Genomic DNA, 13,610 nt, shown 5'->3' with positions numbered 1-13,610 from the left:
AGACTGAATTCTAAATCTTTACCATGGAATTCCACATAACAAGCAAAGGATATTTGAAAATAAGCCTTAACAATAGATCATCACCATCTTCAAAATAGAAGTATTTACATTTTGATTCAGTTCTGACAACTTTGTATTAATGAAGAATAAACAGGCAAATATAGTAATAATAGCTTGACTGATAAAGAGAAGTGGAATGATGGTCATTAAGATGGTTAATGGCATAACTGAAAATGAAATTCAGGCATACCGTAAGACTACACATAACCAAAAGGTTGAAGAAATAGGATGAAATTTAAAAATACACATGTAAATGTAAATCAAAAAGAGAGCCATGTTCTTACCAAAAAAAGTGGGGGTAGGGGGAGGAAAGGAAAGATCACAGACATTTTAAGGCAACTGGACAGAGGAAAGGATTGCTTTATTCCTCCACTGTTTACTAAAATACTACCTTTTCCAGCCAATACCTGGGCTTGGAAATTGCAGTGGCACACTTAAACACTGTCCTTTGCAATGTCCACCCAACAGGACATTCCGCAACCTTCTGAATAGTAAATATATATATATATATATATATATATATATATATATATATATATATATATGTTCTCTTCTTTAGTCTTATATATTTATTTATTTATTTTCCTTCTTTTTTTATTACTCAAATGAATTTATCACATCTGTAGTTGAATAATGATCATAACAATCTAATTTCACAGGATTTCCATCCCACAGCCCAAGCACATCCCCCACCCCCAAAACTCTCTCTTCTGGAGACCATAAGTTTTCAATGTCTGTGAGTCAGCATCTGTTCTGCAAAGTTCCATCTGTCCTTTTTTTCAGATTCCACATGTCAGTGAAAGCATTTGATATTGGTGTCTCATTGTATGGCTGACTTTACTTAGAATGATAATTTCTAGGTCCATCCATGTTACCAAAAATGCCAGTATTTTGCTCCTTTTAATGGCTGAGTAATATTCCATTGTGTATATGGACCACATCTTCTGGATCCACTCCTCTGTTGATGGACATTTAGGTTGTTTCCATGTTTTGGCTATTGTAAATAGTGCTGCAATGAACATTGGAGTACAAGTGTCTTTGTGAGTTGTGGTTTTCTCTGGATAGATGCCCAGGAGTGGGATTGCTGGATCAAATGGGAGTTCTGTGTTTAGTTTTCTGAGGAATCTCCAAACTGCTTTCCACAGTGGTTGCACCAATGTGTAATCCCACCAACCATGTACTAGGGTTCCTTTTTCTCCATAGCCTCTCCAGCACTTCTTGTTTGTAGACTTTTTGATGCTGGCCATTCTGGCTGGTGTAAGGTGGTACCTCAAAGAAGTTTTGATTTGCATTTCTCTAAGAATGAGTGATGTTGAACATCTTTTCATGTGTTTTTTTGGCCATCCTGAATAGTAAATATTAACCTGAATAAAGCATTGTTCATATATTTCTATGTTCACCTACCAATGTGATTAAAAAAATGAGGACCTTTCTTTCTCCCATATATTGCCCTAACCCTTCTCTCCCCTCTTTTATTTACTGCCCTTGTCATGAGGTTAATGAACCCTAAACTTCTTTTCCTTCTCCCCATTAATGAAAATGAAGGGGGATAGTGCTGCACTATTCACAATAGCCAGGACATGGAAACAACCCAAATGTCCCTCAACAGATGATGGGATTCGGAAGATGTGGTATATATACACAATGGAATACTACTCAGCCATAAAAAAGAATGACATAATGCCATTTGCAGCAACATGGATGGAACTAGAGAATCTCATACTGAGTGAAATGAGCCAGAAAGACAGACAAATACCGTATGATATCACTTATAACTGGAATCTAATATCCAGCACAAATGAACATCTCCACAGAAAAGAAATTCATGGACTTGGAAAACAGACTTGTGGCTGCCTGATGGGAGAGGGAGGGAGTGGGAGGGATCGGGAGCTTGGGCTTATCAGACACAACTTAGAATAGATTTACAAGGAGATCCTCCTGAGTAGCATTAAGAACTATGTCTAGGAGTTCCAGTCGTGGTGCAGTGGTTAACGAATCCGACTAGAAACCATGAGGTTGCGGGTTCGGTCCCTGCCCTTGCTCAGTGGGTTAACGATCCGCGTTACCGTGAGCCGTGGTGCAGGTTGCAGACGCGGCTCAGATCATGCGTTGCTGTGGCTCTGGTGGAGGCTGGTGGCTACGGCTTCGATTAGTCCCCTAGCCTGGGAACCTCCATATGCCGCGGGAGCGGCCCAAGATATAGCAAAAAGACAAAACAAAAAACAAAAAACAAAAAAAAACAAAAAACTATGTCTAGATACTCATGTTGCAATAGAACAAAGGGTGGGGAAAAATGTAAATGTAATGTATACATGTAAAGATAACTTGATCCCCTTGCTGTACAGTGGGAAAAAAAAAAAAGTGTGGAAAAAAAAAAAGAAAATGAAGGGGGAGGGGAAAGCAACAGCAGAGGGGATCCCAGATGATAAGAAAAATGGGAGATTAAAAAGATTCGCATTACTAGCTGGATGTAGGCTCAGAACTCCCTGAAGGTTTAGCGTGAGGGGGACAATCATAGAAGAACCCCCCGCTTCAGAAATACTTTACCCCAAGACTACACCATTTTTCATCTGTTTAATTTCTGCTCTTGCAGGGAGTGGCAGTTCTCACGAATGAACGTTCCCTGGTGCTCGCCTCCCTTCTTCTGCCAGGGTCTCCAGCCACAAGGGTTGGGGGACGTGGGCCTCGGCACCCAATTTGCAGCGAGGCCGGGAAATTGGTCCCGTTAGAGCAGATTTCACCCATCAGGAATGCGCTGGGCCCCCGCCGCCTTCCTGCCACGGCCGCCCTCTACACAGACTGCTCCAGGGGCCGGGGAAATGCAGGACAGGAGCGCCACCTCCGCCGGTCAAAACACCGCCAGGTCAGCCGCTGTTGCCCCAGACTGCCCAGGCCAGGAGGACAAGGCTCGGGGCAGATCCCAAGCCTCACCTCCGCCCGCACCGCTGAGAGGACGCCAGCGCCGGGTCGGGTGGTGGATGCGGAACCCGCCCAGGGCCTGACCCCCATGGCCGCCCCAGCCCCGCCTGGAGCAAGGTAAGGGTACCCCGTCTCCTGGGATTTCTGAATCTATTTTCATCCGGAGGAGGGGCGCGAGGGCAGTAGCCAGAGCATCCTGGGTCGGAAACCGGAGCCGCCCCTGCCCTCCTGCTCTTGGGCGCAGCCTCCCTTACCCGCCCTTACCTTCAACTCCTCAGCAGTGCGGCGGACGAGGAGCTGTGGACAAGCAGACTGATCTCCTGGCAGCTGCTGCAGAAGCTGGAGGAAGGACGGAGGGCGGTTCCTCAGACCCGCCAAGGCGCCTCTCACCTGGGGCGGGGGGAACGGAGAGGATGGATCCCTAAAGCCGCTTTCCCCACCTCCTCCTCTGCAGTTCTCAAATGCTTCCTTTTCTATTGATATTTTCACTTCTAGATTTTGGAGGAGTGTCAGGGGCATGCAATTTCCATGGCTGCTAAAACGCGAGGAGGAGATTCTGTGGCAAGGGGGGAAAAGACAGTAGCCCCTTCCTGTTTTCTCCATGTTATTAAACTTAAAATAAGATGGAGAGAATGGTAATCCAACATTATTAAGACTAAATTAGCATGAAAGCTTGAAACCAGGAGTGCACTTTGACAAGAAGAGTTCAGGCAGAATAATTTATCAAGGTAACAGCCCAAAGGACAGGGCTCTCTTTCCAGGCACCCTCCTTCCCTCCCTCTACTGTTACATTCAGAGGAAAGCACTGCTAGACATCTGAGTAGGCAGTGGCTACTCAGCAGCTCGGAAATCACATTTTCACTCAAGTGAATGTAACTCTCTGGGGAAAAAAATAGAGGATTGTTGAGGGTATTTGGATTTTTCTTCCTCTGTCCTCCCCCCTTCCACCCTTCTCTCCTTCCTCCTGAGAGGCAGGCTCTGAGGAATTCTTGATCTGTTTAAAGCATGATTAGAGTAGGTCATCCCAGGGTCACTGCAGCAGAGGTGTCTGAACTGTCATTGCACATCTGTCTTAAAATGGAAAATTCTCTTCATCAGAGCATTTTGTATTAGAAAGTAAATTCTAGTTCCTCTCCCCCATCCCTCTAAATTCTTGTGTTTTCTTCCCCTTGGAAGCCTTGAAGTATAAGCATCAATGAAACTAAAGGAGGATTTTAAGTATATATACACAGTAAGTGTACATATGTCTAATCTGTACACATACACTCATATGTTTCTGATCCTTTAAGAGGTAAGGGAACTAGAAGAGAATTGAAATGAGGACTTGTTTTTCTTCTGGCCAGACTTAATTTCTGTAAGCAGAGGTATAGTAAGAAAAAAAAAGAAGATATACACCTATGACATATAAATGATAGATGGATGATAGGTAAGAAGATAAGAGACAGAGAGATTGATGGTGAGTAATAGATAAGTAGAGAGATGGATCTGCCAAGCAGCTTCACAGCTAAGCCTGGGGTAGCAAAACCGATGGAGGACCACTGCCCCTCACCTTGGAGCTTATGCAGATGAGATTGCAGTGAGGGAACTGACTTTGAATCTGGTTCTGGAAGAAGGCAGGGCTGTGCTCTAGGGGATGGTTTCTCATGATTACCATCCATTCTATCCAGCAGAACCCTGACATGGATGTGGACAAGAACAGGACCCTGGACCTGGACATGAACAAACAGTGGCTGTGAGAGGGCTGCTGCCCCATCCTGACACCCCTGGAGCCCATGTCCCCCAGCAGCAGGCAGTAATGAACAGATGGTGTTTCCAGCTGAGAGAGGAGGACGGCTGGGACTTGCCCATGGACTACACCAAAATGAAGTCCTGGAGGATAGATGAGGATGAGTCCAAAAGGATTGCTGTATGTCCTTGTCATTGCCCCCACCTTTGTCCACACAGCATGTGAAGTTGGCATCACTGAGGAAAATGCACTTGGCACACACCTCAGCAGAATTGTCTTTTCTCTTTGAATATGACCTTTAGCTGATCAGGGCTTAGAGGACTTAAGTTGACCCAGGAGATATTTGGATTGATTTGAGTGAAACAAACCATTGACTTTTTTAAATGATGGATTTCATTTTCTAACAACTGTGTTTTGTAACAAACTATTTCTCTAAGAAAGTGTATAAACAGCATACCAGTTCATTTTTTTTCTGGGTGACAGAGCGATATAAGGCAGAATTTTCCTTTCAGATGGAGAATGGTAATGAGAGTCTTAAATATTTAAATGGTTAACTATACGCTGTTAATTACCTAGCTTTTTGAGGCTAAGGACAGGGTCTCTTCTCTAAGAAATCTAAAATATTCAGAAGAGTAGACTCTAGCCTAGAATGTCAACTTAGTACTGCCACCTAAATCTTTGTTGACTATAATATTACCAAAGCACCTATGTCAAGAACATATTTCTAAAGTAGTTACAATTTTGCAATTCAGATTATTAAAAGTTATCCTTTAGGCTAAGAAAGAAGTGAAAAAAAAGTTTTTTGTTAGCCTGAGTCAATTCTGAAAATTATGGTATCCTCTTTATTCCCTGGAAAATGAACATTCTTTTTGAACACAATAGGGAGACCCTGATCAAAGCAAGAGCATCTTACAGAAACTGGCAGGCAGAGAAAAAGGAAACATTTGCCATTTGTAGGAACTGGCAGGGAAGTCACCTATCTATAAGGCTGGTGCTGCTAAAGCCTATTATCTTTGTTCTTCAAATTGATTTAAGTATTCAGGCATCTTAAAGAATAAAATCTGAATGGCCATCTAAAATCCATAGTATTTTATTCTGTCATACAGTGTTAAGTTGCTACTACCAAATAACACACAGTCGTTGAATCTCTGGATTTATTTTTATGTATTTATTTGGTCTTTTTGCCATTTCTTGGGCGGCTCTCGCGGCATATGGAGGTTCCCAGGCTAGGGGTCCAATCGGAGCTGTAGCCGCGGGCCTACACCAGAGCCACAGCAACGCAAGACCTGAGCCGCGTCTGCAACCTACACCACAGCTCACGGCAACGCCGGATCGTTAACCCACTGAGCAAGGGCTGGGGCCGAACCCGCAACCTCATGGTTCCTAGTCGGATTCGTTAACCACTGCGCCACGACGGGAACTCCTGGATTTATTTTAATTAAAATTAGTCCCGAATAAACCGACAGGAGTATTTCCACCACACAAGTGAAAACTGCACTCATGAAACACCTTTGCTGAACACCGCCACCTAGAGGAAATTTTAGGTTACTGCACGTTGCTGCAGGGGCCCCTGCTTAATCAGAGTAGCTCCTTTTTTGTTTGTTTTTAAGAGTAACTCTAAATTAAGGCATTAATCTCAGTTTGTCTTACTTTGCCTCGGGATTCAAGGCACATAGGTAGAATACTTACCAAAGATTGGGTGCAGCATTTAGGCTCTGCCACAAGGTGTCAGATAAAGTGCCCCAGGTGCTGATCTGGGGTGAGTGAGATCAACTGAGAAGCAGTCCAGGATGCCTGACTGCTCCCTTTTGCATCCTGCCTGCACAGCTGCAGGAATTTGAAGAAGGAATCTGGACCTGCCCTTGGGTCAGTTACCAGATTTGGGGAACCAAATGAAAGCAGGTGATGAGAAATCTGAGAAATTGATGCCCTGTGGGGGAGGGCTACTCTTTGAACAAAGTGAACCTTCAGGACCAGGGTCTCTGGGTGTGGAGGGGAAGGTTGGGAGAAGTGACCCTGTGGGCAGCCCTCCCCCCAGGCATGGGTGCAGCCCAGGGTCTGTGTGTGGAACCAGCCTGGGTATGGCCCAGAAGCTGTGTTTTGCCCACAGCCCAAAGACTCGGATCCCTTCCAGGAAACACTCAAAGAAAGACAGTATCCAGGGGAGGTGACCAGCCCAAGCCACGGACCCAAGTACCCCCAGTGCAAGGACAAAATGGACGTAGGAACTTAAGTGCAATGCGAGGTGAAACTCTCATACTTTGGAAGTTCCCTTTCACACTTCTTTCTAAACTGGATCTGTACATGCCTTGCGGTTTGAACATGAGACACATGACACACACAATATTCAGGTGTCCAGACCACCGGTAGTAGGGGTGAGAATTGCCATGGACGTGTTTGCTCTTACCAATGCTCTGTGCTATGGAGATGCCATTGCCATGTAATCCCATGCATTTTGCAGCTTTTCTCCAGGGTGCTTAAACCCCTGTGCAGACATTGCAGCTAAACTGAAAACAATGAAACTTTTTAAAAAGTTTTTTTAAAAAAAAAACATACTCAGTATTTTGACTGTTTTTATTTGGTGGCAGATGTCCAACACCAAGGTGTGATGGGAGTGGTCCTATGACTGGTAATTAGCCTCACATAGATGTGCCTTCATTTTTTCTCATGGTGGATTCTGTCTTTCAATTTATTGTTTTCAGCTTGCCTCAAAAATGCTGTCCAAGTACAAACATTGAATTATGCATCATCCCTTTAAGTGTGGTATGTTGACCTTTGAAAGCATGCTGATTGATTAGCATGTGGTATAATGTCTATTTTGAAATAAACCACCTAAATTTGGAAAATTATTTATAAACTTTTAAACCAGAGAGTTCAAATATTTTAATCTTATTTTTAAGTGGTTTATTAACAGACATATTTCCTTACATTTATATATAGACATTAATCAGTTCATTCTACCCAGAAAATTAAACGTTCAGCACTTGCCCCATTGCTTTTCTGCATTAATCTTTTTAATTTCAGTTCTATGTTGTGTTTGTCTGGAAATTTAAGGTGGAACAAGGGGCTACTCACCTGACTGTTCTGAACTGTCTTACAGTATGTTGAGCTGCCCACTGGTGGACAAAAGCATTTGAAGTATGCTGGCCACCAGCTCATAAGAACTCAAGTGAGACTTCACAAAAATCTTTCTCTTTCTGAAATCTATTCACTTAATAGTAACAAAAAGGGTGTGTCATGTGAAAAGAAAAATGTCTTTAAAAAACCACCTTGGAGTTCTCTTGTGGCACAGCAGGTTAAGGATCCTGGCTTGGGTTGCTGCTGTGGCTCAGGTTTGATCCCTGGCCCTGAAACTTCCACCTGCCATGGGCGAAGCCAAAAAACAACACCAAAACACAAACAGAAAACACCTGTGCTCATTGGTCCTGTGCCTGGATCCAGCATGCAGGACTGGTCTTCAGGATCTCACTCACCCTCCAGGACAGTCATTTTCCTTTTCCCTCTCATGTACCTCTAGCTTCTTCAGATCATATCCTTTCTAGCCTGAATTTTCTAAAGCATAGGTGTTTTCTCTCCAGATATGCATGCACATGGAAGGGAAGGTTTACAGAGTCACTCAGATTTTTAGGAAGTGATTGTAAAGTAAAAAGTCAAAATTTGATTTTTTAAAAGATAGTCATTAAAATGATAAAGTTGGATATTTAAATAGCATCAGTGATAAAAACCCGCCATGATCGTAGCTAATTCCTTAAGTACACTGTGGTCAGAACAATTCATACTCTTTAAGACAGCAGGAACTCCCAATTAACTAAGGCTTTCACGAGCACACAAAAAATACAGCCACTCTCTCTCCTCTGCACCTGAAATTTTCTCTATATTTTAAGTGTGAATCTGGTCGGCCATGTTTACACCACCAAACTCAGGTTTTTCTTCTTTGTGTGTGTATGTATATAAACACTTTCAGTTCCTATACAGGCTTTGGAAGATAGCACAGGCCATAGACAGCACAGGAAAACCTCCGGTCATCTGGTTGGAATAGACCCTCAGGTGTGCATGAGGAAAGAACAGCAGGAACACAAAGGACAAGGTTCCATAGCACAGTGAGAACCTTGGGCCCCAGATTGGTGTTTTAATTGCCCAGCCTGTTATAAATAGTGGCATGTCAAACTGCTTGGCTTCTGTTTTGTTTGGAAATGGTTTTAGTACCAAATGCAATGAAAATTCCATTTTCAGACCCATCTGGGTCTTTTCCCAAGGACCCTCCCCCAAGCCCCCACCCATGGCTCCTGCAGAGAGCAGGGTTCTGTTTCACACTGTGTCATCTTTTACAGTCTCTCTGTCCAAGGCCCTTGTGCCATAGATCGCCTGCTCATGTTCAGTGACTTCCTGAACTGGTCCCTCTGTCAGGAGACCCTGGGAGTTTTCTTCATGGCATGTAAACATCAGGAAGCCATCCTCTTTCTTAAGAGCATTAAAGTCTGTAGCTGTCCATGCACTGCCTGATAGACAGATAGCCCTTAGAACCTCAAATGGACATAATTAGCAAGAACCACCCAGCTGCCCTATTAAGACATCCTTTTCATGGCTTGAAGCCCTGTTTCCCTCATGATCAAAGATGGTTAACTGCACTTGGAACATGGATAATGCCTGGAACTTGGCAGCTTCCCTTTGATCTCTTGCTGAGGAGGGCTTTGCATCTCTGCAGTTCCAGCAGGCCAGCCATAAGCAGGAAGTCAGCCTGTGGACAGCTCCCATCTAGTATGGCTTCTCCTTGGTTGTCTCCAGACACAGAGACCAGAGTAGTCTTCTGACAGTCTGGCTTTTGTGGGTTCAAACCCCTTGACTTTGGGCTTAGAAGTCTGTGTTGGCAGACTTGCTACTCCTCAGGTGCTGGCACTTTCTTTCTGTCCTATCTCTTCTTGGAGGATGGTGTGCAGTCCTTGCCATCTGCATCTTCAGAAGGGCAGTGCCTGGTGACTTGTTCCTTCTCCCCTCCTTCTCCTGGAGGGGGGCCACATCTTCAGTGGCCTCTCCTGACTTAAGATGACCTAAAAGCCACAGTTACCTATAACTTGTCTTTGCAGCCAGTAAATCCCCTTTCAGTGGATCCTTTTTCTGGGAAATCAAAACTTGACATGTTTTCTGAAATGGTTTGTTTTTACTTATGGATCTTCAACACTAGGGATTTCACTTAAATGTCTTCTATGGCTAGTCTCCCATCTAAATGACCATTTTTAACCTGAGAAAACCATAGAATAGGATTATGTTGTGCTCTTTTCCTTGAATCTTTTCATTTATGACACCCCTCCATCCCTGGTTTGTTCATGTGGGTTGCAAAGGCTTTCCCTGCACAGGAACACAAAGTGATCCCTGTAGGATTTGCACCTGCTTTCTCTGGAGTAGCTCATGCATGTACCCTTCTCAATAGGTTATTCATTGCATACATAGTCTTCAAGCTTCAGTCAGTTCCCACTGCACGACCTCTCACCTGACTGAGAGTGACATCACAATAGTCCTTATGAGATGAAATGATCCTATCTCTTCAGAAATGCTCATCAGAAAGGGGGTCCCAACTCCCCAGAAATTGCTGTCTTGTTCTGCCTCAGCTGAGACATGGGACCATCTGAGAATTGTCCTCTTGTTGCTTCCAACACTGAAAATTTTTACTTGGACATGGACAGGGCCTGCTTTATCTCAGATGAACTCTGGGTCCTCAATCCTCCATGCCCTTAAAGTTCCTGAGATAAGACTTTGTTCCATTCTTATCCATAGTAGCATACATGGGATATGCTTTGAAAGATGATTTTGTCTAATTATGTACAACATATAAACTGACCATGCGTTAAAAATCTAATGTGTTTGTGAATATCATTCAGACTCTGGAACTGTTGCTTTCTCTGGTTCCTGGTCCATCTGTCATAGAGACCAGGTTGGTGGCTGAGCAGTGAGGTGAGCAACGGCCCTCTGGGGGACAGCGAGATTCCCCCAGTGGGTGAGGAGAACCCAACACTCTGACCCCTCCCAGGCTGATGTTTATTCTGCTGCATAGACATCCCCCCTCCATGTGAGGATGCCTGACTGTGAGACATCAGTTCAGGAAAAAAAGAATAAACGTGTCCAAATTAGTGTGATTTTTGCTCAGAACTCTGCCTAATATCAGCTCTGCTGGTCAAAGGAAGTTTCTTCTCTAAAAATACCACTAAGACTACCTGAAAGCAGCAACTTAAAAGAACATGCAAATCACGTCACATGAAACTCAGCCTTAGAATTCCTTTTCTGCTTCCAGATGTGTACTCAGGGCACACAGGGCATTTATGTGGGTCTTGTAGGTGCTTTGGTAGCCAATCCCAGCCAAATCAAATCTGATTTTCATCAGGGGCAAATAGCTCTAACAATGGGCCCCTGGATGGGCTTCCTTTTAGTCCTGGGCAGGTCACAGTTAGACACCCCTTGTTAGTCACACCTTTCTCCTGTAATAGCTTGGTCCCTGTCCTCAGCACTCCTCCTTACCAGAACAGGAGTTTTCAGGCACCGGCTCATCCTCACGTCTGAATGAGGATGGTCAGAAAACATCATCATCACCAAGCAACACACACGACCCACAGCTCACTGTTAAAATGTTGGGTTTTGTGATGACATTAAGCAGATTTCCAAGGAGGAAAATGTAAGTGTTAATTCAACATTTACTGAATGACTGTCTACCTTTTGTGACCTCCCAGAAATAACTTTAATTTACCCCTAAATCTTCTGAGCCTCGGGCTTTGGATGACTTTTTTAGAAAGTCCTTTAATTTTGAAAGAAAAATAAAGAGAAGAAAGATTCTGAGGCAGTTACAGCTGTTAGAGATCATTCCATAAAGGGGTGCACATGTGCTGGCTTCTCCCTGCCATGTTCCTGCAGTGCCTGTGCGCCTGTGTGCATGTGCATCTGTACACATGCTTGTGGGTGTGCATGTGTGCACTCTGCGGTGCACAGTAGGTGTGCACGTGTGGGTGCCTTTGTGGGTGTGTGCTTAGTGTGCACTATATGTATGCACAGTGGTTGTGCATGTGTGTATGCACATGTTCTGTGGGTCCAGCACAGGTCTTCTCACAGGTTGTCCTGGTGGGTGGGTGTGTGGCATTTTGCTGCCCTGGACATCGTGTCTGCCCTTCTGTGCTAGTACCTCCTCAGTAAAGGAGGACATTCTGGAAAGTCCTTGAGCTTCTAGATGGAAGCAAAAACCAAGAGAGAATATTTCCAGGAAAACCGTACATACACCAAGCTGTCCCATTCTTTGTTTTAAGCACGTAATCTGCAGCAGAGATAAGACAATTTTTGCCCTCATTGAACTACTGTCAGTGTTTGCAGGTGGCAAAGACAGCTGTACTGTGCTAGGCATCCAGTAGGGCAGATGGCCTGGCTGGTGGAGGACAGTTGGCGGCTGGGGCCGTGTGTGGAGGGCTGGCACCTGAGCTTGCTGTGGGGGCACATGGACATGCAGAGGCTAGGGAAGGGTGGCAGAGAAAGGCAGATGCTGAGTGAGAGGGGGGACAGAGCCTGGGATCATGATGATGGGGTGGGGGGACTGGAAACCCATGCCCTGCTCAGCAGCCAGGAGGCAGGTGGGCCCAGGATTGCCATCCCAGGCCCCAGTGACTGGCAGTCATGTGCTCCATCCAAAGGGCCAAGGTTGAAGCCAGGCCATCACAGCCAGTCTTGTCATGCACTGCCCTAGGAGAAGGGGCAGGGGACAGTCACTTGGCCACCCCTGTGTGCTCTTTGCCTTCTTCTGTCAAAAGTAGGGATTTGCTGGCAGGACTTAGAGACTGCCCTGAATATCTTGTCTTTGTCTGCTCCTTAAAATGGAATTTTTAAGTTATTCGTTGGTGTTTCATCATCTATTTTCATCAAAATTATATGAAACATGATGAACGTGGAGAAGATCCCTGATCCACCAAGAGTGAAATCACGAGTAATTAAGTCTGGGGCAAAGCTCTGCAGCTCTGACCACCCTCATTTGTGCCACCTGTCAATGGGCTACACCAGGCAAAGCCCCTTGGCTGGAGAGGCAGTGGTCTTGGGTGGATTCACCCCACATCTGTTTCCTTTCTCCTCAGCCTGCCTTCCTCACTGTCCTCCTGGCTAAGCCAGAATCTCCTGCCACTTGGACAGGCCACACCCTGGCCATGGAAAGAGCAGCTGGCAGTGACCACCGTGTATGGACTAAGGGCCAGGAGCCCAGGACCTCCTCAGGATGGGGGTGAATTTCTACTGAAAGCAGCCTTGAGATTTTTATATTTTTATTGTGACAAACTTGGGAGTGTTTTAAGTCCAAAGTGAGGCCCTGAGGCAGAACTTTCCTAAGAAATATTTCTTAGTGGTCCATCCCTCCAGTTTTACACAAATATCAGAAAGTAGAGAATGATACTAGTTATTTCTAAACAAATAAAACACAATTTATCAAGTCCAAGTGAAAATAATACAATCTTTACAAGTTATTTAAAAATTGCTCTTTGAGGAGGCTTATTTTTTAACTGCTAGATTATTTGTCTTTATAAAATAAAGACTATGAAACTCATAGTGTAGTTGGTGAATGTGCACAAAAGGAAAAATTCTTTTCATTGCAATTTTAAATACTGCAGTTTTAAAGTTATTTTAAATATATACATATATGTGTGTAAATATACTGTATAGCAGTGTGTGAACACATGTGTGTGGATACATGTATTTTGTTGCCTGTGTCGTTAGGTCAGGAGGCAAAGCCAGACAGGAGTCCCTTCATGAAACATACTGAATTTTCTTTGAGTCTTCTTCGTATGCTATATCTAGTTCATATATCATATCTAGTTAAATTTGGCCTCTCCTAATTATTGGGAATTTCATCCCACTTCCGTCTTGGGCAATTCAGGGAAAGTCCTGTCCT

The 13,610-nt window shown here is 44.3% G+C and overlaps 1 pseudogene; it reads left to right on the top strand.

Annotated features, from left to right (window-relative positions):
* The window catches only part of LOC146404476 (myelin transcription factor 1-like protein), a 28,630-nt pseudogene extending 21,167 nt beyond the window's left edge, over positions 1 to 7,463 (top strand).
* Positions 7,464 to 13,610: the final 6,147 nt, after the last annotated feature.

Source organism: Sus scrofa, chromosome 3 (genome assembly GCF_054392235.1).
Source record: "Sus scrofa isolate SSC_HxYL_T2T_F1_AM1 chromosome 3, Sscrofa_HxYL_maternal_Yorkshire_Landrace_v2.0, whole genome shotgun sequence".
NCBI classification, from domain to species: Eukaryota; Metazoa; Chordata; class Mammalia; order Artiodactyla; family Suidae; genus Sus; species Sus scrofa.
Note: the sequence above shows the minus strand (reverse complement) of the source record. Positions and strands in the feature narration are given on the sequence as shown.